Genomic DNA, 25,031 nt, shown 5'->3' with positions numbered 1-25,031 from the left:
ATGCTCAAAATAGTACAGTGTGTCTTAAACAAAGCTTTATAAAATAAATATGCTTTTAGTCGTCATGCAAATTATTGCAATTAATATATGCAAAACTTCTAATATTGCATATATTAATTGATTTTGTTTTTTCCGTTTGTGAGTCATTTACATACATGAAGATTAAGGTCGCAGTGTTCTCATCCCTTTTTGGAGAGTCTCAGCGTCTACGTATGTGGGTCACGCTTTCGCTGACAGGCTTCCTTTATTGTCAGAGCAGTGAAGAGAGCTGCTCACTATAAGGTCTGCCACCGCGAGAGGGAAGACTGTTCATGCAGCCGTCAGTAAAACGTGTGGGCGCAGAGCTGGAGGTGAAAGTGTCCTGAAGCAGATTAACGACTTGTTCACAGTGAGGTCTGCTGCTGATTTAAATTGCATGCTTTATCCCGGTGCCTTTGTGAGACTTCTTTCTGGCGAACTCTTGTTTTTAAGCGGGGCTGTATTGATTTCCTCCCGGGGTCAGTGAAGAGCTTCGGGGCTTGGGGGTTGGATGTTCGGGTGTCAGTCCCTCCTCCCCCCAGAGTTTTAAATGGTCCGGTACTTAGTACCGGCACTTTTTTATTTTGGGAGGGTGAGAACCTGGACTTCTCAGGAAAAACGTAATACTTTTAATTAGAGAGTACCGACACTTGTCAGACACAATCATGTACTCTGATACAAAGTACGAGCACTTCTATGTTTCCATTTCAAGCGCTGAACCCCCCCCCCCCCCCCCCTCCCAACCAATAAATGTGTTCTGGTAAATAGTTGGGTACAAGTGTTTTCAGTCGGTTATGGTGAAGTGTCTGTCGGTTTGCACAAGACAATTTCCAAGCATACTGACAAAAGCTTACACACTCTAACCCACTCCTGCTCTGAAAATCTTTAAAAATGTTGGTTATTTTTTTACCACATATTGTATTTTTTCTCACTTAATACCCCTACCAATTTGTATTAATCTTCCTTTACACTGCCCCTAAACTCTCTTGGCGCCCTGCTTGTCAATCATGTATTTGAACATTCTATGCCAGAGTGATTGTTGGAAAAATCTGAAGCTCATGCTTCCCAATCTTAGTGACCAAGCGATGCCTTTGGGGGTTGTACTATTTTAAGGTTTAGAATAATGAAGATAATTGTTACAAAAATATTTCTATTTTAATATTGCATAACATATTTACACAGCCTAGGATTTACAGGGAGTGCAGAATTATTAGGCAAATGAGTATTTTGACCACATCATCCTCTTTATGCATGTTGTCTTACTCCAAGCTGTATAGGCTCGAAAGCCTACTACCAATTAAGCATATTAGGTGATGTGCATCTCTGTAATGAGAAGGGGTGTGGTCTAATGACATCACCACCCTATATCAGGTGTGCATAATTATTAGGCAACTTCCTTTCCTTTGGCAAAATGGGTCAAAAGAAGGACTTGACAGGCTCAGAAAAGTCAAAAATAGTGAGATATCTTGCAGAGGGATGCAGCACTCTTAAAATTGCAAAGCTTCTGAAGCGTGATCATCGAACAATCAAGCGTTTCATTCAAAATAGTCAACAGGGTCGCAAGAAGCGTGTGGAAAAACCAAGGTGCAAAATAACTGCCCATGAACTGAGAAAAGTCAAGCGTGCAGCTGCCACGATGCCACTTGCCACCAGTTTGGCCATATTTCAGAGCTGCAACATCACTGGAGTGCCCAAAAGCACAAGGTGTGCAATACTCAGAGACATGGCCAAGGTAAGAAAGGCTGAAAGACGACCACCACTGAACAAGACACACAAGCTGAAACGTCAAGACTGGGCCAATAAATATCTCAAGACTGATTTTCTAAGGTTTTATGGACTGATGAAATGAGAGTGAGTCTTGATGGGCCAGATGGATGGGCCCGTGGCTGGATTGGTAAAGGGCAGAGAGCTCCAGTCCGACTCAGACGCCAGCAAGGTGGAGGTGGAGTACTGGTTTGGGCTGGTATCATCAAAGATGAGCTTGTGAGGCCTTTTCGGGTTGAGGATGGAGTCAAGCTCAACTCCCAGTCCTACTGCCAGTTCCTGGTAGACACCTTCTTCAAGCAGTGGTACAGGAAGAAGTCTGCATCCTTCAAGAAAAACATGATTTTCATGCAGGACAATGCTCCATCACACGCGTCCAAGTACTCCACAGCGTGGCTGGCAAGAAAGGGTATAAAAGAAGGAAATCTAATGACATGGCCTCCTTGTTCACCTGATCTGAACCCCATTGAGAACCTGTGGTCCATCATCAAATGTGAGATTTACAAGGAGGGAAAACAGTACACCTCTCTGAACAGTGTCTGGGAGGCTGTGGTTGCTGCTGCACGCAATGTTGATGGTGAACAGATCAAAACACTGACAGAATCCATGGATGGCAGGCTTTTGAGTGTCCTTGCAAAGAAAGGTGGCTATATTGGTCACTGATTTGTTTTTGTTTTGTTTTTGAATGTCAGACATGTATATTTGTGAATGTTGAGATGTTATATTGGTTTCACTGGTAATAATAAATAATTGAAATGGGTATATATTTGTTTTTTGTTAAGTTGCCTAATAATTATGCACAGTAATAGTCACCTGCACACACAGATATCCCCCTAACATAGCTAAAACTAAAAACAAACTAAAAACTACTTCCAAAAATATTCAGCTTTGATATTAATGAGTTTTTTGGGTTCATTGAGAACATGGTTGTTGTTCAATAATAAAATTAATCCTCAAAAATACAACTTGCCTAATAATTCTGCACTCCCTGTAATATTGAAATAAGCGTTGTATAGGTGGTGTCGGGTGTTTCTACATGATGGAGGGGCATAGCTACTTTTGGTGAAGCAGGTTCAGAGGCACCTGGGCACATAGCCATGAGGGACACATTGAACTATGATGATTGTTGTAATTTACTACCCCAACAGCACGCAAATGGACTATTTTCCTTGCACCAGGGCTCAAGGCATTCACGTGATAGAATTTTTCTGAGAGGGATTGTTGGACTTTTTGCCTTACGCAGGGTCATCCCCAGTCTTTTTGCCTCCTTCCTCCTGGTTTTTCTGACCTCTCACTGTTGGCTCTAAGACTCTGAGCACTTTATCACTGCTGACCAGTGCTAAAGTGCAGGTGCTCTCCCATCTAAAGTTGGTATGATTGGCTTATACCTAATTGGCATATTTAATTTACCTATAAGTCCCTTGTACAGTGGTATCTCTATACCCAGGGCCTGTAAATTAAATACTACTAGTGGGCCTGCAGCGCTGCTTGCGCCACCCACTGAAGTAGACTTTCAAACCTGTCTCAGGCCAGCTAGCGCAGGGCCTGTGTGCGCAGTTTTCTGCCACAGGGACCTGGCATCTAAATTTACTTGCCAGGCCCAGAACTCCCCTTTTACTACATGTAAGTCACCCCTAAGGTACGCCGTAGCTAGCCCTATGGGCAGGGTGCCATGTTTGTAGAAAGGCAGGACATGTGCCATATTGCATGGCCTGTCCTAGTAGTGACAAACAGCCTAACTTCGTGTCTCACTGCTGTGAGTGCTGCCTTCTCATAGGATTGCATTAGAAATGCCCTGCCTTATGTGTAAGGGGTATTGTCTGATTTATGAGGGGTAGCGTAGGCGTGTTTGGTATGGTTGTGATGGTGATAATAAATGCTGCTTACTGGTGTGGGTATATTTTTTATTACTATCACAGAAATGCCACTTCTAGAAAGTGCGCATTTATCTGTGCTTATGACTCTGGTGTTTTGCAGCTTGACTCCAATCCACGTCAGGGCAGAGTGACAGTTGTGGCTTTGTGCATATGTTTCAGACAGCCTGTACACAGGGAGGGTGGAGGTGTCACAGAGGTGCATGTGCATACTGAATAGTCTTCCTGGGCTGAGAGAAGGGAGAGGCGGGGCACACCTGCATTTGTAAAGACTGTGCCCTGGCCTCACACAATAGGGTTGTTAACCCCCCACTGATGTTTGGAGCCTGTGCTCAAAGGAGAGAGGGGGCACTCCCAGAACCAGTTGTAACTGGCTGGAACCTCCTCTCCCTACCATTGTAAAACACTGTAAGAACTGACTATAAGTACAGGGGAATTTTCCCCACAATTTGGAGACTCTTGGAATCATCTTGGAACTGGACACCAAAGGCTGAAAGGACTCACCAGGAACCTCCATGGACTGCTGCTGCTGTGCTGACCTGTGACCTGCCTGGTCACTGTGAAGGACTTGCCACTTGCTGCCTTTCCCTTGTGCTGGACTGTAGCTGGGCCCTCCACCTGAGGACCTTGTCTTCAGATTCTGCTCCCCAAGGGGCAGGGTGCTGTGGCCGCTGACCCCTGCATCCATTTCTTCACGAGGGGTGCTTCTCCGTGGTTGCGGCTGCCATAGCGCTGATTGCAGCGCGCTTATGGAGCCTTGGGAGCTCGTAGGCTCCTTGCTGCATTGTGCCCCTTTAAATAAAATCACTGCAGCGGCCCGGGAAGCTGGAAGAACACTCGTGCACCGCATCGGGTGCAGGCGAGTGACTGCTCGGGCCCGAGGAGGGGTCTGATCTTCTTGTGGCTTCACGGCAGGACCAGGGGAAGGCGCGGGGAGTGCCCCCTTCCCCCTGGCCTCTGCATTAGGAGCAGGACGCTCCTTTTCTGCTGTTAGGTAAAACGGGCATTATTGTGCCCCCCGCCCTTGGTGGAAGGGCCAGTGGAGGCCCGGGGGGGCCCCTAGAGATCGCGGGTCCCGGGAGGGGCCTGTCATTAAACCGGAGGGGGTGCGTGGTGCCCCCCTCCTGCCCTAAGTTGTTTTTGCTGGCTTTGGCCCCCCTCGTGAGGGCCGGTTGAGGCCCTGTCGGGACCCCAGTGATCACGGTCCCCGGAGGGTCTGTCTATAAAAGAGAGGAGGTGCATGTCGCCCTCCTCTGACCCCAGAGTATAAGGGAGGCCCCCGTTTTGCGCATAGGAGCGCCGGGGGCCCCATTGTTTGCCTTCTAGGCACTGGAGGTGCCTTCATCCAAACAGGTACTGTTTAAAGGACCAATAAAGTTGCAATCCAAAGTTCTTTCTACAGACTTTTCTTTGATTCATATATTACCTACCTGCGTTTGATGTTTTTACATATGTGTATGCAAATGTTCCTTTTATGGACATGCTTGCTAATATGTTTTTCTAACTTGCCATATGTTTTCTAATGTTCCTACTATGGGCATTTTATGATATTCTTATGACAAGTGCTGTGATGTAATAACGTGTTTTCCTGACTACTGCTTATGTTGCAGAATACTGAGTAACATGTGTGTTATGTGTGACTACTGCTAGGTTGCAGAGTAACTAATGTGTAACGTTCTGACAACTGCTAAGGTAGCAGGATAGTACTGATATGTGATGTTTGGTCTGATAATTGCGTAGTGTACAATACAGTATATTTTCATATAATCTGGTGTTGTGTTTCCTTTGTGGTGGGGATATTGCGTCACATGTGTTGTGTGTGTTGTGCAAACGCTTTACACATTGCCTCCGGGTTAAGCCTGACTGCTTGTGCCAAGCTACCAAGGGGGTGAGCAGGGGTTATCTTGGACGTGTAACTCCCTTGCCCTGACTAGAGTGGGTAAGTTCTGCCTGGCTGAGGTGCATACCCTAGCCAACCAGAAACCCCATTTCTAACATTGGTCGTCAGCGGTGAGGATAGGACTTGCGCTTGCACAATACCATTGTGACTCATTATTTCACTACAAGGATTGCGTTTAGGCCATCACATGCTTGGCTTCTCTTAACTTTCTCTCTTTGGTCATTTTTCCTGTTTTCAGTTCTCACGCTTGGGTATTGTGGTTGTCACAGTTGAGTTATTTGTACCTTTTCAAGATGGGGCTTACCTTTGATTTAGGGGACCTGCCGTTTTACACGCATGAGGAATTAGAGAAGATCTGTAGGGAGAGAGGGCTGTTTGTAGAAGGGGACCTCAGGAGATCTCTGAATTTCTTTGAAAGGTTTGTGACATATACCCAGGGAGGAAGTGTGCTTAGGGGGTACCCAGAGGATCCTGAGTGTAGCGAGCGTTCCCAATGGGAGGGCTCCCAGACCTCATCCCTAGAGAGTGGTAGAGAGACTGATCAGGAGGGTGAGAATGACCGGGTGGGGATGCCAGTTGACTGGGAAGGCCCCAGTGATAGGGAGTCCCTTGCTGGGTCCAGTGTAAGAAGCAGGGCTACCTCTCATTCCTTGACGCCTTGCGAGCTAAGAGATAGGCGGGAAGAGAGGGACCTGAAGTTGCAGTTAGCGCGCCTAGCTGTTGAGGAGAGAAGGGCTGAGGTAGAGAAGGCCTTAGTACAGGAGAGGATGGCAGAGGCAGAGAGGGCCTTTGCCAGAGAAAGACTCGCTCTAGAGCGCAGTCTGAAGGTTCTGGACTCACCAGCGCTGCAGGTGGAGTCCAGTGGTGGCAGCAATGTAGAGTGCTGCAGCAAAGATGTTCCTCATATACCCATAGATCTGGTACCTAGGTTCCAAGAGGGGGGTGACATACGTCAGTGGTTAAAGGAATATGAGAGGGCTCTAGTAGAGCACAGGATCCCTGAGAAGGATTGGGGAACTGGCCTAGGGAGCTTTATTCCTGAGGAGGGGAGGGATGCCCTACTGACTCTAGAAGAGAGTGACAGGGAGGGGTACTCCACTATGAAGAACACACTGATTGAGAAGTATGGTTTTTCCCCTGAGGATTGGCATGGGCACGGCAGGGTCCCCCAGGGGCCCGCAGCACCCCCTACCGCCATCCTGTTCATGGCGGGAGAGCCGCCATGAACAGGATGGCGGTAGGGGGTGTCAGAATCCCCATGGCGGCGGAGCGCGCTCCGCCGCCATGGAGGATTCAGACGGGCAGCGGAAAGTCGGCGGTACACCGCCGACTTTCCGTTTCTGGCCGCGGCTGAACCGCCGCGGTCAGAATGCCCAGCGGTGCACCGCCAGCCTGTTGGCGGTGCTACCGCCGACCTCCGCCATGGCGGTAATTACCGCCATGGTCAGAATGACCCCCAAAGTCTTTTGCCATTTGTACAGCAAAATCTTTAAGCATAGGATTGACACAGTGTCATCCTCGCAGAGCTGTAAAATAACAAAAGCCATTCACCACTCCAGGCACAGTATTACAGCTTTGGACTGGTAAAATACCATCCAAGCCAACTTGGAATGAGTAAAAGCAACCCCTGACTAGTGTTTTGCTCTCATTAGAGTTCTTTAGAGGGGTTAAGCTTTTTCCAGACACAAGGGAACACCCAGTATAAATCAAAACAAATCCCTTTCAGGGTTAGAGTGATGCATAAATTATGCAAAAAAAGAAAAGAGAACTCTGGGTAGTTCCCAAGTTTAGGTGGAGAGCAGCTCCAGAAAGGAGCACCCTGCAAAACCAGCGACACTCTAGATTTGCTCACCGCAAATGTCTGTTTATATAGCAATGTTTTTAAGAATAGGATCAGTGCAGTGCTACTCACGCTGAGCGGGACACTGGACCAGATGTAGCAAGGGTTTTGCGACTCGCAAACGGCGAAAAACGCCGTTTGTGAGGCGCAAAAGCCTCTCCGCGATGCAGAAATGCATTTTGTGAGTCGGATCCGACTCGCAACGCTATGCAAGTTCATTTGCGACCGCGAAAGCGGTCACAAATGAACTCGCAATTACCATCCATTTGAAGTGGATGGTGACGCATTCGCAAACGGGAATGGATCCCCATGGGACCCCTTCCCCTTTGTGAATGATCACAAAAATAATTTTTCAGAGCAGGTAGTGGTCCTATGGACCACTGCCTGCTCTGAAAAATACCGAAACAAAAGGTTTCGTTTTTTTTTTTCTAAGTGCAGCTCGTTTTCCTTTAAGGAAAACGGGCTGCAGATAGAAAAAAAAAACTCCTTTATTAAAAAGCAGTCACAGACATGGAGGTCTGCTGTCTCCAGCAGGCCACCATCCCCGTGAGTGCCCATACTCGCAATGGGGTCGCAAACTGCGACCCACCTCATTAATATTAATGAGGTGGGTCTTTGCGACCCCATTGCGAGTTGCAGAAGGTGTCTGAGACACCTTTCTGCATTGCAAATTGCGAGTTGCAATTTGCGAGTCGCTCGGACTCGCAAATTGCAAGTCGCAATTTGCTGTGTTCCTACATCTGGCCCAAAGTCTTTATATATATATATATATATATATATATATATATATATATATATACATGTTATATATAAAACGCAGTCGCCAGTAGGTAGTTATAGTTAGAACCTAATTTCCATAGAAAAAGCTTTTTTTGACTTGCCTATATCTTTGGCACCATTTGATGAATGTTCACAATTTTTTATTTATTTTTTTAAAGTGTGATGTTGGTCCTTGTGCATGGACAATTTCAGGATGAGCTATCAATCAGGGACCGAGAAAAAGAAGGGATAAAAAAAATGTATTTCCCATGTTAATTCCCATAGACTGTTTAGACACCCCTGCAGCTCGAACCAATTACACCATATTTGGCCAAAGCTTTTTGACCACAGATCAGGCTTTTTGTATTTGTTGTAAATCCGTTCTGTAGTTTTTGAGATATTAAAGGGAAAGGAAATGTGTATATCTAGGGCCGCGGATCCAGAGAGATCTCCTGCTGAGATCTGATTGGCTGGCAACACTTCGAACAAAAAACCAAAGGTTACATATTACCACTAGCTAAGATATTTATATATATATATATATATATATATATATATATATATATATATATATATATATATATACATATATATATATATATATATATATATATATATATATATATATATACATATATATATATATATATATATTAATATCTTACCACCACTAGCTAAGATATATATATATTACACCACTAGCTAAGATATATATATATATATATATATATATATATATATATATATATATATATATTAATATCTTAGCTAGTGGTGGTCACCATGAAGTAGTTATAGTTATGAACTAGTTTCTATGGAAAGGGAATTTTATGTTTTGCTAATAAATTTAGGGCTGTTTGATGAATCTTCACGAAATGTTCAAAACTTATTATTTGCTAAGGTCAGCTTGTCTCTTGAAAGTTTCAGGGTGATCTGTCAAGCGGGGAGTGAGAAAAGGGGGGTTCAAAACTAGTTTTTCCTATTCATTTTTCCACCTTTATACACGCCTAAAGCCCGAACCACTGAATGGAATTACACCAAATTTGACATGAAGCTAGATTCTGTTCCACAGATCACGCTTTTTGTAAGTTGGTGCAAATCCATTCTGTAGTTTCGGAGAAATTTAAGGCCAAAAAAGATAGCCATGTAGGGATAAGGCTCCTCCGCGGATCCAACTGTTCCTGTGCTGATATCTGATTGGCTGCCAACACATCAGCAAGGAAGTTTTGGCAGCCATCTTGGGACTCATTTTCAGCCGTGTCCTAGAAAAAAAAAAAAAGAAAAGGGGCCAGGGTAGAGTCACCCTTTGCCCTGGTGCTGGGCTCCCTGACGAACCCTGCCAGTGCTAAAAAGCATTCTTTTAAAAAATACCAGAAAAATCTGCAGACGGATCCACAGACTTTTACGAGATGTTTTCTTTTTTTAAAAGCTGTCTCCCATGCTTTTTTTAAATTTGCCCCCAGATGGGCCAGGCCCCGGGGGCATCATAGAGGAGAGGGGTACAGGGGACCCCCCTTCTTGGGCTTTAATAAGCCCCGGGGACCACCAGCTCCCTGGGGTGAATGTTTAAGTAGGAGCTGGGGGCTGAGGCCTCCGGCACCCCAGGGACCACCACCCCCTGGGGCAAAAATGTTTTTAAGTAGGTGGGGGAGGGCCGATGGCCTCCCCCAAAGCCCCAGGGACCACCACCTCCCTGGAGCTATCCATTCAATTAGTGAAAGGGGGCCTGTGGCCCCCTGGCAACCCAAGGACCAACACCCCCGGGGCTACACTTTATTTGGAGCGGGGGCCGCATGGTGCCCCGCTGCCCTGGGGACCACCACTCCCTGTGGCAGCACTGTATTTGGAGCAGGGTGGCCACGTGACCCCCCTGCTGTCCCAGGGACCAACAACCGCCAGGGGTAAATCTTTAAAAAAAAGGGGGTCCCTATGGGAGCCTCAAGCCCCAGGGACCACCACCCCCGGGGCTTATCTCATTGCAGGGGGCCACACAACCCCCCTCGAGGAGCCTCTGATGGCCCTAGGGACTGCCACCGCCCAGGGCCAGCTCCTGCAAAGTCCCAGATGCCCATCTGCAGCTGAAACCAAGCCACAGAAAACACTTCAGGTTTTGACAGCAGGACCAGTAAACCAGTAAAACAGAGCCCTCTTCACCCTGGGGGCCACCACCCCGCAGGGCAAAAATGTTTTTAAGTAAGTGAGGGAGACCCGATGACCTCCCCCACAGCCCCGGGACCACCACCTCCTCAGGGCTATCTATTTAATGCGGGGGCCGGTGCCCTGGCATCCCGGGGACCACCACCCACGAGGGGCAAAGCTTTAAAAACAGAAAGGGGGTCCCTATGGCGACCACCGCCTCCGGGGCTATTCTTGTTGGAGGGGGTCGCGTGGCCCCCTTTGTGGAGTCTCTGATGACCCTGGGGAATGCCACCCCCCAGGGCCGGCTCCTGCTATGTACTGGGTGCCCACCCCAGGACATAGCTGTTTGCTGTGGCTTGGCTGCACTTCAGCAGGCCCCGCTGTCAAAATCTGAAGTTTCACCTCTGTCCCCTGCACGCATGCAGGGTACAGAGATGAAATGCTTCAGCACCACAGAGCTGCTGTTAAAGCAACTGCATGCTAGCTTTAAAGCTTCCCCTGTAGTGTCAGGTAGCCCGTAAGGTCATATAATTATTCAATATATACAGTCCCAGATAGCCTGTAAAGGGCTTTTCTTAAAAATAAATTTTTTTTTATTAAAAATGTAATAAATAAATAGGGACCACAGGGGAGCCCTTTAGGGCTCCCTTGCGGCCCCAGGTAGCCCATAAAGGTTTAAACAAAAAAGTAAAAAATAAAACCCATATCTCAGTGTGAAGGTCATGCTGAGCGTTGGGGGTTTTGAGTCCAGTTGGACTCTTTTAAAAAAAAAAAAATATTCTTTTAAAAACAAATAACAAATATATTTTTTAGTTTACATTTTACAGAAATATCTCATTCTAAGTATATCAGACACCCCCCTAAAAAAAGTGATCTCTCTCCCTCACTTTCTTTCTCTCTTTTGTCTCTATTTCAATCAGTTTCTCCCACTCACAGACCCTCTTAGACACTCCTGCACCCACTCACAGAGCTACTCAGACACTCACACACCCACTCACAGACCCATTCAGACCCTCATGCACTCACTCACAACCCCGGTCATACCCTCACGCACCCACCCATAGACACACTCAGACAGTTATGCACCTACTCACACACTCAGACTGTCACCCACCCACTCACAGACCCAGTGATACCATCATGCACCCACTCACAGACCCACGCACACACTGACGCACCCACTAAAACATTGATATTCGCACTCACACACAGACAGCCAATCTGACAGCCACTATCACCCCCAGATACACCCTCTCATACCTATTCTCAAACCCAGAGAGGCCACGACAACTCCCATCACGTACAGCCAAAGAGCAATGTGTAGCATGGGGTTGGGTGGTTAGGGAAATTGTCCGCAGGATCTGGCTGCATGCCAGGTCTTGCGAGCAACCTCCGCTGCACATGGGTGAAGGCCATGCACAGTGTAAGGTTGGATGGTTGTAAAGGGTTTTCCAAAGGGCCTGGAGCCCTCACCATGCAGTTTTTTTGTCAAACATTTTACTGCAAATATGACATTGATATTATCAATGAAGTTCTCAAAGATGTCATTACTGCCATGATTTGTGGGTAATTACCAGTGCATGGTGAGGGCGCGAGTTATAGTTATCTTAAGGCCTGAATTATAGTTACTTGAGATAACTCTAACAATAACTGGCACATTTCTAAGGTTTTGTGCATTTAAAATGTGAGCCTAAGTATAAAGTCCCTGTAACCTTTGTTTTTTTCAGTGAAAAAAAAAATACAAAATAATAAATATATATATATATATATATATATATATATATATATATATATATATATATATATATATATCGATAGATAGATAGATAGATAGATATACAGTTAGTGCTTAAGTAATTTAAAAAAGAAATATGTAACTACATTGTAAAGGCCTACAAGTACCTATAAAAGGTACTTAATTTAACTACATGGCAAAGTCTGCGTGAAAAAAGGTACCACGTGGTAAAAGCTGCGTGGTAAATATATAATACTGCCACATTATGTCAGGGATGGCTATAATTAGGCCAGCATATGCTTTGGTTGTCTTTGACTCTAGGTGTAAGTTCCAGGCAGCGAGCAACATTGTTTATTAGGGAGAGACATAATGCCAGGCGCACAGCTAAAAGTGCACATATGCATACAAGCACACATGCATGCACGTGAGGCTCTTCATTGCTTTTGCTCAGGATCCAGACCCTGCTCTCCTCGGCTGCTGGGCTTTTCTTGCACTGAACTCACACATTTACTCTCAGATTTTGTAACTCCCCACTTCAATGGGCCCTCACTGGCTACTGCTATGGCTATTACTGCTACTATTCTTTCATAGTCTATTGTTCACGCACAGTCTGACTGAAATACCAACACCAACAACATGGTCAATTTCCTTGTGACCTTGCTACATTGTGAGTTGAAAAGATGGTCATGTGGCAGCCTCTGTACTCTGGCAACGTGTATGTAAGAGTCTTATTATATTGGTTTGTCTGGTGCCACTCTAAGGGGCATATTTATAAACCGGTAGCACCGCCCTGTGTCACATTAGTGTCATTTGATTATGCTTATGTGGCGTTGGGAAGGCTTTTTTTCCAGCGCCGTATTTATAGGGTGGCACAATGCTCGCATTGCGCCACTTTACACCCCGTTGCACCATATTATGCCTGCAACAGGCATAATGATCCGGTGCTAGGAGGCCTGCAAAAATGGTGCAAAGTGCCATTTTTGGCGTCATTTTGACACCTGGCATTAAAATGACGCATCCATAGAAGTCTATGGGCCTCCTTTATGGGTATCCTTACATTTTGCTGCACTAGCGTCAACATTTTTGACGCTAGTGCACCAAAGCGCCACAATATTGTCAAATATTCTGAAGCTACTGTCCTAACGACTGCCATTGTGCGCTGTATTGTAAATATGGCGTACCCATTGTGTTGGTAGGTAGGGAAGGGGTGACGCAAGAAAACTGTTGCATCAGCAGTGATGCACAAGTTTCTTGTAAATATTCCCCTAAGGGTCTTGAGATGAGCAGTGCTACTCTCTTTCATACACACAGACCCTCTGAATTAGGTAGTGGGGCTGGCTTGCCGTTTGGGAGCTATTTCTAGGGTGCTGGGGCGATACCAGTAGCTCCCGAGCTACCCTTTGGAGCCCCTTGCTCCAAAGTAAACCCTAAAAGGTAGAAACAAACAGAGAATTAACAGCCAAGGAAGAACATCGTTTTAAATAAAAAATGCTCAAAATAGTACAGTGTGTCTTAAACAAAGCTTTATAAAATAAATATGCTTTTAGTCGTCATGCAAATTATTGCAATTAATATATGCAAAACTTCTAATATTGCATATATTAATTGATTTTGTTTTTTCCGTTTGTGAGTCATTTACATACATGAAGATTAAGGTCGCAGTGTTCTCATCCCTTTTTGGAGAGTCTCAGCGTCTACGTATGTGGGTCACGCTTTCGCTGACAGGCTTCCTTTATTGTCAGAGCAGTGAAGAGAGCTGCTCACTATAAGGTCTGCCACCGCGAGAGGGAAGACTGTTCATGCAGCCGTCAGTAAAACGTGTGGGCGCAGAGCTGGAGGTGAAAGTGTCCTGAAGCAGATTAACGACTTGTTCACAGTGAGGTCTGCTGCTGATTTAAATTGCATGCTTTATCCCGGTGCCTTTGTGAGACTTCTTTCTGGCGAACTCTTGTTTTTAAGCGGGGCTGTATTGATTTCCTCCCGGGGTCAGTGAAGAGCTTCGGGGCTTGGGGGTTGGATGTTCGGGTGTCAGTCCCTCCTCCCCCCAGAGTTTTAAATGGTCCGGTACTTAGTACCGGCACTTTTTTATTTTGGGAGGGTGAGAACCTGGACTTCTCAGGAAAAACGTAATACTTTTAATTAGAGAGTACCGACACTTGTCAGACACAATCATGTACTCTGATACAAAGTACGAGCACTTCTATGTTTCCATTTCAAGCGCTGAACCCCCCCCCCCCCCCTCCCAACCAATAAATGTGTTCTGGTAAATAGTTGGGTACAAGTGTTTTCAGTCGGTTATGGTGAAGTGTCTGTCGGTTTGCACAAGACAATTTCCAAGCATACTGACAAAAGCTTACACACTCTAACCCACTCCTGCTCTGAAAATCTTTAAAAATGTTGGTTATTTTTTTACCACATATTGTATTTTTTCTCACTTAATACCCCTACCAATTTGTATTAATCTTCCTTTACACTGCCCCTAAACTCTCTTGGCGCCCTGCTTGTCAATCATGTATTTGAACATTCTATGCCAGAGTGATTGTTGGAAAAATCTGAAGCTCATGCTTCCCAATCTTAGTGACCAAGCGATGCCTTTGGGGGTTGTACTATTTTAAGGTTTAGAATAATGAAGATAATTGTTACAAAAATATTTCTATTTTAATATTGCATAACATATTTACACAGCCTAGGATTTACAGTAATATTGAAATAAGCGTTGTATAGGTGGTGTCGGGTGTTTCTACATGATGGAGGGGCATAGCTACTTTTGGTGAAGCAGGTTCAGAGGCACCTGGGCACATAGCCATGAGGGACACATTGAACTATTATGATTGTTGTAATTTACTACCCCAACAGCACGCAAATGGACTATTTTCCTTGCACCAGGGCTCAAGGCATTCACGTGATAGAATTTTTCTGAGAGGGATTGTTGGACTTTTTGCCTTACGCAGGGTCATCCCCAGTCTTTTTGCCTCCTTCCTCCTGGTTTTTCTGACCTCTCACTGTTGGCTCTAAGACTCTGAGCACTTTATCACTGCTGACCAGTGCTAAAGTGCAGGTGCTCTCCCATCTAAAGTTGGTATGATTGGCTTATACCTAATTGGCATATTTAATTTACCTATAAGTCCCTTGTACAGTGGTATCTCTATACCCAGGGCCTGTAAATTAAATACTACTAGTGGGCCTGCAGCGCTGCTTGCGCCACCCACTGAAGTAGACTTTCAAACCTGTCTCAGGCCAGCTAGCGCAGGGCCTGTGTGCGCAGTTTTCTGCCACAGGGACCTGGCATCTAAATTTACTTGCCAGGCCCAGAACTCCCCTTTTACTACATGTAAGTCACCCCTAAGGTACGCCGTAGCTAGCCCTATGGGCAGGGTGCCATGTTTGTAGAAAGGCAGGACATGTGCCATATTGCATGGCCTGTCCTAGTAGTGACAAACAGCCTAACTTGGTGTCTCACTGCTGTGAGTGCTGCCTTCTCATAGGATTGCATTAGAAATGCCCTGCCTTATGTGTAAGGGGTATTGTCTGATTTATGAGGGGTAGCGTAGGCGTGTTTGGTATGGTTGTGATGGTGATAATAAATGCTGCTTACTGGTGTGGGTATATTTTTTATTACTATCACAGAAATGCCACTTCTAGAAAGTGCGCATTTATCTGTGCTTATGACTCTGGTGTTTTGCAGCTTGACTCCAATCCACGTCAGGGCAGAGTGACAGTTGTGGCTTTGTGCATATGTTTCAGACAGCCTGTACACAGGGAGGGTGGAGGTGTCACAGAGGTGCATGTGCATACTGAATAGTCTTCCTGGGCTGAGAGAAGGGAGAGGCGGGGCACACCTGCATTTGTAAAGACTGTGCCCTGGCCTCACACAATAGGGTTGTTAACCCCCCACTGATGTTTGGAGCCTGTGCTCAAAGGAGAGAGGGGGCACTCCCAGAACCAGTTGTAACTGGCTGGAACCTCCTCTCCCTACCATTGTAAAACACTGTAAGAACTGACTATAAGTACAGGGGAATTTTCCCCACAATTTGGAGACTCTTGGAATCATCTTGGAACTGGACACCAAAGGCTGAAAGGACTCACCAGGAACCTCCATGGACTGCTGCTGCTGTGCTGACCTGTGACCTGCCTGGTCACTGTGAAGGACTTGCCACTTGCTGCCTTTCCCTTGTGCTGGACTGTAGCTGGGCCCTCCACCTGAGGACCTTGTCTTCAGATTCTGCTCCCCAGGGGCAGGGTGCTGTGGCCGCTGACCCCTGCATCCATTTCTTCACGAGGGGTGCTTCTCCGTGGTTGCGGCTGCCATAGCGCTGATTGCAGCGCGCTTATGGAGCCTTGGGAGCTCGTAGGCTCCTTGCTGCATTGTGCCCCTTTAAATAAAATCACTGCAGCGGCCCGGGAAGCTGGAAGAACACTCGTGCACCGCATCGGGTGCAGGCGAGTGACTGCTCGGGCCCGAGGAGGGGTCTGATCTTCTTGTGGCTTCACGGCAGGACCAGGGGAAGGCGCGGGGAGTGCCCCCTTCCCCCTGGCCTCTGCATTAGGAGCAGGACGCTCCTTTTCTGCTGTTAGGTAAAACGGGCATTATTGTGCCCCCGCCCTTGGTGGAAGGGCCAGTGGAGGCCCGGGGGGGGCCCCTAGAGATCGTGGGTCCCGGGAGGGGCCTGTCATTAAACCGGAGGGGGTGCGTGGTGCCCCCCTCCTGCCCTAAGTTGTTTTTGCTGGCTTTGGCCCCCCTCGTGAGGGCCGGTTGAGGCCCTGTCGGGACCCCCAGTGATCACGGTCCCCGGAGGGTCTGTCTATAAAAGAGAGGAGGTGCATGTCGCCCCTCCTCTGACCCCAGAGTATAAGGGAGGCCCCCGTTTTGCGCATAGGAGCGCCGGGGGCCCCATTGTTTGCCTTCTAGGCACTGGAGGTGCCTTCATCCAAACAGGTACTGTTTAAAGGACCAATAAAGTTGCAATCCAAAGTTCTTTCTACAGACTTTTCTTTGATTCATATATTACCTACCTGCGTTTGATGTTTTTTACATATGTGTATGCAAATGTTCCTTTTATGGACATGCTTGCTAATTTGTTTTTCTAACTTGCCATATGTTTTCTAATGTTCCTACTATGGGCATTTTATGATATTCTTATGACAAGTGCTGTGATGTAATAATGTGTTTTCCTGACTACTGCTTATGTTGCAGAATACTGAGTAACATGTGTGTTATGTGTGACTACTGCTAGGTTGCAGAGTAACTAATGTGTAACGTTCTGACAACTGCTAAGGTAGCAGGATAGTACTGATATGTGATGTTTGGTCTGATAATTGCGTAGTGTACAATACAGTATATTTTCATATAATCTGGTGTTGTGTTTCCTTTGTGGTGGGGATATTGCGTCACATGTGTTGTGTGTGTTGTGCAAACGCTTTACACATTGCCTCCGGGTTAAGCCTGACTGCTTGTGCCAAGCTACCAAGGGGGTGAGCAGGGGTTATCTTGGACGTGTAACTCCCTTGCCCTGACTAGAGTGGGTAAGTTCTGCCTGGCTGAGGTGCATACCCTAGCCAACCAGAAACCCCAATTTCTAACATTGGTCGTCAGCGGTGAGGATAGGACTTGCGCTTGCACAATACCATTGTGACTCATTATTTCACTACAAGGATTGCGTTTAGGCCATCACATGCTTGGCTTCTCTTAACTTTCTCTCTTTGGTCATTTTTCCTGTTTTCAGTTCTCACGCTTGGGTATTGTGGTTGTCACAGTTGAGTTATTTGTACCTTTTCAAGATGGGGCTTACCTTTGATTTAGGGGACCTGCCGTTTTACACGCATGAGGAATTAGAGAAGATCTGTAGGGAGAGAGGGCTGTTTGTAGAAGGGGACCTCAGGAGATCTCTGAATTTCTTTGAAAGGTTTGTGACATATACCCAGGGAGGAAGTGTGCTTAGGGGGGTACCCAGAGGATCCTGAGTGTAGCGAGCGTTCCCAATGGGAGGGCTCCCAGACCTCATCCCTAGAGAGTGGTAGAGAGACTGATCAGGAGGGTGAGAATGACCGGGTGGGGATGCCAGTTGACTGGGAAGGCCCCAGTGATAGGGAGTCCCTTGCTGGGTCCAGTGTAAGAAGCAGGGCTACTCTCATTCCTTGACGCCTTGCGAGCTAAGAGATAGGCGGGAAGAGAGGGACCTGAAGTTGCAGTTAGCGCGCCTAGCTGTTGAGGAGAGAAGGGCTGAGGTAGAGAAGGCCTTAGTACAGGAGAGGATGGCAGAGGCAGAGAGGGCCTTTGCCAGAGAAAGACTCGCTCTAGAGCGCAGTCTGAAGGTTCTGGACTCACCAGCGCTGCAGGTGGAGTCCAGTGGTGGCAGCAATGTAGAGTGCTGCAGCAAAGATGTTCCTCATATACCCATAGATCTGGTACCTAGGTTCCAAGAGGGGGGTGACATACGTCAGTGGTTAAAGGAATATGAGAGGGCTCTAGTAGAGCACAGGATCCCTGAGAAGGATTGGGGAACTGGCCTAGGGAGCTTTATTCCTGAGGAGGGGAGGGATGCCCTACTGACTCTAGAAGAGAGTGACAGGGAGGGGTACTCCACTATGAAGAACACACTGATTGAGAAGTATGGTTTTTCCCCTGAGGATTGGCATGGGCACGGCAGGGTCCCCCAGGGGCCCGCAGCACCCCCTACCGCCATCCTGTTCATGGCGGGAGAGCCGCCATGAACAGGATGGCGGGTAGGGGGTGTCAGAATCCCCATGGCGGCGGAGCGCGCTCCGCCGCCATGGAGGATTCAGACGGGCAGCGGAAAGTCGGCGGTACACCGCCGACTTTCCGTTTCTGGCCGCGGCTGAACCGCCGCGGTCAGAATGCCCAGCGGTGCACCGCCAGCCTGTTGGCGGTGCTACCGCCGACCTCCGCCATGGCGGTAATTACCGCCATGGTCAGAATGACCCCCAAAGTCTTTTGCCATTTGTACAGCAAAATCTTTAAGCATAGGATTGACACAGTGTCATCCTCGCAGAGCTGTAAAATAACAAAAGCCATTCACCACTCCAGCACAGTATTACAGCTTTGGACTGGTAAAATACCATCCAAGCCAACTTGGAATGAGTAAAAGCAACCCCCTGACTAGTGTTTTGCTCTCATTAGAGTTCTTTAGAGGGGTTAAGCTTTTTCCAGACACAAGGAACACCCAGTATAAATCAAAACAAATCCCTTTCAGGGTTAGAGTGATGCATAAATTATGCAAAAAAAGAAAAGAGAACTCTGGGTAGTTCCCAAGTTTAGGTGGAGAGCAGCTCCAGAAAGGAGCACCCTGCAAAACCAGCGACACTCTAGATTTGCTCACCGCAAATGTCTGTTTATATAGCAATGTTTTTAAGAATAGGATCAGTGCAGTGCTACTCACGCTGAGCGGGACACTGGACCAGATGTAGCAAGGGTTTTGCGACTCGCAAACGGCGAAAAACGCCGTTTGTGAGGCGCAAAAGCCTCTCCGCGATGCAGAAATGCATTTTGTGAGTCGGATCCGACTCGCAACGCTATGCAAGTTCATTTGCGACCGCGAAAGCGGTCACAAATGAACTCGCAATTACCATCCCATTTGAAGTGGATGGTGACGCATTCGCAAACGGGAATGGATCCCCATGGGACCCCTTCCCCTTTGTGAATGATCACAAAAATAATTTTTCAGAGCAGGTAGTGGTCCTATGGACCACTGCCTGCTCTGAAAAATACCGAAACAAAAGGTTTCGTTTTTTTTTTTCTAAGTGCAGCTCGTTTTCCTTTAAGGAAAACGGGGCTGCAGATAGAAAAAAAAAACTCCTTTATTAAAAAGCAGTCACAGACATGGAGGTCTGCTGTCTCCAGCAGGCCACCATCCCCGTGAGTGCCCATACTCGCAATGGGGTCGCAAACTGCGACCCACCTCATTAATATTAATGAGGTGGGTCTTTGCGACCCCATTGCGAGTTGCAGAAGGTGTCTGAGACACCTTTCTGCATTGCAAATTGCGAGTTGCAATTTGCGAGTCGCTCGGACTCGCAAATTGCAAGTCGCAATTTGCTGTGTTCCTACATCTGGCCCAAAGTCTTTATATATATATATATATATATATATATAATATATATATATATATATATATATATATATACATGTTATATATAAAACGCAGTCGCCAGTAGGTAGTTATAGTTAGAACCTAATTTCCATAGAAAAAGCTTTTTTTGACTTGCCTATATCTTTGGCACCATTTGATGAATGTTCACAATTTTTTATTTATTTTTTTAAAGTGTGATGTTGGTCCTTGTGCATGGACAATTTCAGGATGAGCTATCAATCAGGGACCGAGAAAAAGAAGGGATAAAAAAAATGTATTTCCCATGTTAATTCCCATAGACTGTTTAGACACCCCTGCAGCTCGAACCAATGACACCATATTTGGCCAAAGCTTTTTGACCACAGATCAGGCTTTTTGTATTTGTTGTAAATCCGTTCTGTAGTTTTTGAGATATTAAAGGGAAAGGAAATGTGTATATCTAGGGCCGCGGATCCAGAGAGATCTCCTGCTGAGATCTGATTGGCTGGCAACACTTCGAACAAAAAACCAAAGGTTACATATTACCACTAGCTAAGATATTTATATATATATATATATATATATATATATATATATACATATATATATATATATATATATATATATATATATATATACATATATATATATATATATATATTAATATCTTACCACCACTAGCTAAGATATATATATATTACACCACTAGCTAAGATATATATATATATATATAATATATATATATATATATATATATATATATTAATATCTTAGCTAGTGGTGGTCACCATGAAGTAGTTATAGTTATGAACTAGTTTCTATGGAAAGGGAATTTTATGTTTTGCTAATAAATTTAGGGCTGTTTGATGAATCTTCACGAAATGTTCAAAACTTATTATTTGCTAAGGTCAGCTTGTCTCTTGAAAGTTTCAGGGTGATCTGTCAAGCGGGGAGTGAGAAAAGGGGGGTTCAAAACTAGTTTTTCCTATCCATTTTTCCACCTTTATACACGCCTAAAGCCCGAACCACTGAATGGAATTACACCAAATTTGACATGAAGCTAGATTCTGTTCCACAGATCACGCTTTTTGTAAGTTGGTGCAAATCCATTCTGTAGTTTCGGAGAAATTTAAGGCCAAAAAAGATAGCCATGTAGGGATAAGGCTCCTCCGCGGATCCAACTGTTCCTGTGCTGATATCTGATTGGCTGCCAACACATCAGCAAGGAAGTTTTGGCAGCCATCTTGGGACTCATTTTCAGCCGTGTCCTAGAAAAAAAAAAAAAGAAAAGGGGCCAGGGTAGAGTCACCCTTTGCCCTGGTGCTGGGGCTCCCTGACGAACCCTGCCAGTGCTAAAAAGCATTCTTTTAAAAAATACCAGAAAAATCTGCAGACGGATCCACAGACTTTTACGAGATGTTTTCTTTTTTTAAAAGCTGTCTCCCATGCTTTTTTTAAATTTGCCCCCAGATGGGCCAGGCCCCGGGGGCATCATAGAGGAGAGGGGTACAGGGGACCCCCCTTCTTGGGCTTTAATAAGCCCCGGGGACCACCAGCTCCCTGGGGTGAATGTTTAAGTAGGAGCTGGGGGCTGAGGCCTCCGGCACCCCAGGGACCACCACCCCCTGGGGCAAAAATGTTTTTAAGTAGGTGGGGGAGGGCCGATGGCCTCCCCCAAAGCCCCAGGGACCACCACCTCCCTGGAGCTATCCATTCAATTAGTGAAAGGGGGCCTGTGGCCCCCTGGCAACCCAAGGACCAAACACCCCCGGGGCTACACTTTATTTGGAGCGGGGGGCCGCATGGTGCCCCGCTGCCCTGGGGGACCACCACTCCCTGTGGCAGCACTGTATTTGGAGCAGGGTGGCCACGTGACCCCCCTGCTGTCCCAGGGACCAACAACCGCCAGGGGTAAATCTTTAAAAAAAAGGGGGGTCCCTATGGGAGCCTCAAGCCCCAGGGACCACCACCCCCGGGGCTTATCTCATTGCAGGGGGCCACACAACCCCCCTCGAGGAGCCTCTGATGGCCCTAGGGACTGCCACCGCCCAGGGCCAGCTCCTGCAAAGTCCCAGATGCCCATCTGCAGCTGAAACCAAGCCACAGAAAACACTTCAGGTTTTGACAGCAGGACCAGTAAACCAGTAAAACAGAGCCCTCTTCACCCTGGGGGCCACCACCCCGCAGGGCAAAAATGTTTTTAAGTAAGTGAGGGAGACCCGATGACCTCCCCCACAGCCCCGGGACCACCACCTCCTCAGGGCTATCTATTTAATGCGGGGGCCGGTGCCCTGGCATCCCGGGGGACCACCACCCACGAGGGGCAAAGCTTTAAAAACAGAAAGGGGGTCCCTATGGCGACCACCGCCTCCGGGGCTATTCTTGTTGGAGGGGGGTCGCGTGGCCCCCTTTGTGGAGTCTCTGATGACCCTGGGGAATGCCACCCCCCCAGGGCCGGCTCCTGCTATGTACTGGGTGCCCACCCCAGGACATAGCTGTTTGCTGTGGCTTGGCTGCACTTCAGCAGGCCCCGCTGTCAAAATCTGAAGTTTCACCTCTGTCCCCTGCACGCATGCAGGGTACAGAGATGAAATGCTTCAGCACCACAGAGCTGCTGTTAAAGCAACTGCATGCTAGCTTTAAAGCTTCCCCTGTAGTGTCAGGTAGCCCGTAAGGTCATATAATTATTCAATATATACAGTCCCAGATAGCCTGTAAAGGGCTTTTCTTAAAAATAATTTTTTTTTTATTAAAAATGTAATAAATAAATAGGGACCACAGGGGAGCCCTTTAGGGCTCCCTTGCGGCCCCAGGTAGCCCATAAAGGTTTAAACAAAAAAGTAAAAAATAAAACCCATATCTCAGTGTGAAGGTCATGCTGAGCGTTGGGGGTTTTGAGTCCAGTTGGACTCTTTTAAAAAAAAAAAAAATATTCTTTTAAAAACAAATAACAAATATATTTTTTAGTTTACATTTTACAGAAATATCTCATTCTAAGTATATCAGACACCCCCCTAAAAAAAGTGATCTCTCTCCCTCACTTTCTTTCTCTCTTTTGTCTCTATTTCAATCAGTTTCTCCCACTCACAGACCCTCTTAGACACTCCTGCACCCACTCACAGAGCTACTCAGACACTCACACACCCACTCACAGACCCATTCAGACCCTCATGCACTCACTCACAACCCCGGTCATACCCTCACGCACCCACCCATAGACACACTCAGACAGTTTATGCACCTACTCACACACTCAGACTGTCACCCACCCACTCACAGACCCAGTGATACCATCATGCACCCACTCACAGACCCACGCACCACACTGACGCACCCACTAAAACATTGATATTCGCACTCACACACAGACAGCCAATCTGACAGCCACTATCACCCCCAGATACACCCTCTCATACCTATTCTCAAACCCAGAGAGGCCACGACAACTCCCATCACGTACAGCCAAAGAGCAATGTGTAGCATGGGGTTGGGTGGTTAGGGAAATTGTCCGCAGGATCTGGCTGCATGCCAGGTCTTGCGAGCAACCTCCGCTGCACATGGGTGAAGGCCATGCACAGTGTAAGGTTGGATGGTTGTAAAGGGTTTTCCCAAAGGGCCTGGAGCCCTCACCATGCAGTTTTTTTTGTCAAACATTTTACTGCAAATATGACATTGATATTATCAATGAAGTTCTCAAAGATGTCATTACTGCCATGATTTGTGGGGTAATTACCAGTGCATGGTGAGGGCGCGAGTTATAGTTATCTTAAGGCCTGAATTATAGTTACTTGAGATAACTCTAACAATAACTGCACATTTCTAAGGTTTTGTGCATTTAAAATGTGAGCCTAAGTATAAAGTCCCTGTAACCTTTGTTTTTTTCAGTGAAAAAAAAAATACAAAATAATAAATATATATATATATATATATATATATATATATATATATATATATATATATATATCGATAGATAGATAGATAGATAGATATACAGTTAGTGCTTAAGTAATTTAAAAAAGAAATATGTAACTACATTGTAAAGGCCTACAAGTACCTATAAAAGGTACTTAATTTAACTACATGGCAAAGTCTGCGTGAAAAAAGGTACCACGTGGTAAAAGCTGCGTGGTAAATATATAATACTGCCACATTATGTCAGGGATGGCTATAATTAGGCCAGCATATGCTTTGGTTGTCTTTGACTCTAGGTGTATAGTTCCAGGCAGCGAGCAACATTGTTTATTAGGGAGAGACATAATGCCAGGCGCACAGCTAAAAGTGCACATATGCATACAAGCACACATTCATGCACGTGAGGCTCTTCATTGCTTTTGCTCAGGATCCAGACCCTGCTCTCCTCGGCTGCGGGCTTTTCTTGCACTGAACTCACACATTTACTCTCAGATTTTGTAACTCCCCACTTCAATGGGCCCTCACTGGCTACTGCTATGGCTATTACTGCTACTATTCTTTCATAGTCTATTGTTCACGCACAGTCTGACTGAAATACCAACACCAACAACATGGTCAATTTCCTTGTGACCTTGCTACATTGTGAGTTGAAAAGATGGTCATGTGGCAGCCTCTGTACTCTGGCAACGTGTATGTAAGAGTCTTATTATATTGGTTTGTCTGGTGCCACTCTAAGGGGCATATTTATAAACCGGTAGCACCGCCCTGTGTCACATTAGTGTCATTTGATTATGCTTATGTGGCGTTGGGAAGGCTTTTTTTCCAGCGCCGTATTTATAGGGTGGCACAATGCTCGCATTGCGCCACTTTACACCCCGTTGCACCATATTATGCCTGCAACAGGCATAATGATCCGGTGCTAGGAGGCCTGCAAAAATGGTGCAAAGTGCCATTTTTGGCGTCATTTTGACACCTGGCATTAAAATGACGCATCCATAGAAGTCTATGGGCCTCCTTTATGGGG

The 25,031-nt window shown here is 46.3% G+C and overlaps 1 protein-coding gene across 1 annotated transcript in view; it reads left to right on the top strand.

Moving 5' to 3' along the window:
* Positions 1 to 274: 274 nt before the first annotated feature.
* Positions 275 to 25,031, top strand: part of IL23R (interleukin 23 receptor) — a 469,105-nt gene continuing 444,348 nt past the window's right edge. Inside the window, exon 1 of the mRNA XM_069232471.1 lies at positions 275 to 393. The gene's annotated coding sequence lies outside the window, so the exon portion shown is untranslated. The remainder of the gene's footprint in view (positions 394 to 25,031) is intronic.

Source organism: Pleurodeles waltl, chromosome 4_2, assembly GCF_031143425.1.
Source record: "Pleurodeles waltl isolate 20211129_DDA chromosome 4_2, aPleWal1.hap1.20221129, whole genome shotgun sequence".
In the NCBI taxonomy this organism is placed as follows: domain Eukaryota; kingdom Metazoa; phylum Chordata; class Amphibia; order Caudata; family Salamandridae; genus Pleurodeles; species Pleurodeles waltl.
This window is presented reverse-complemented; position numbering and strand designations above follow the sequence as displayed.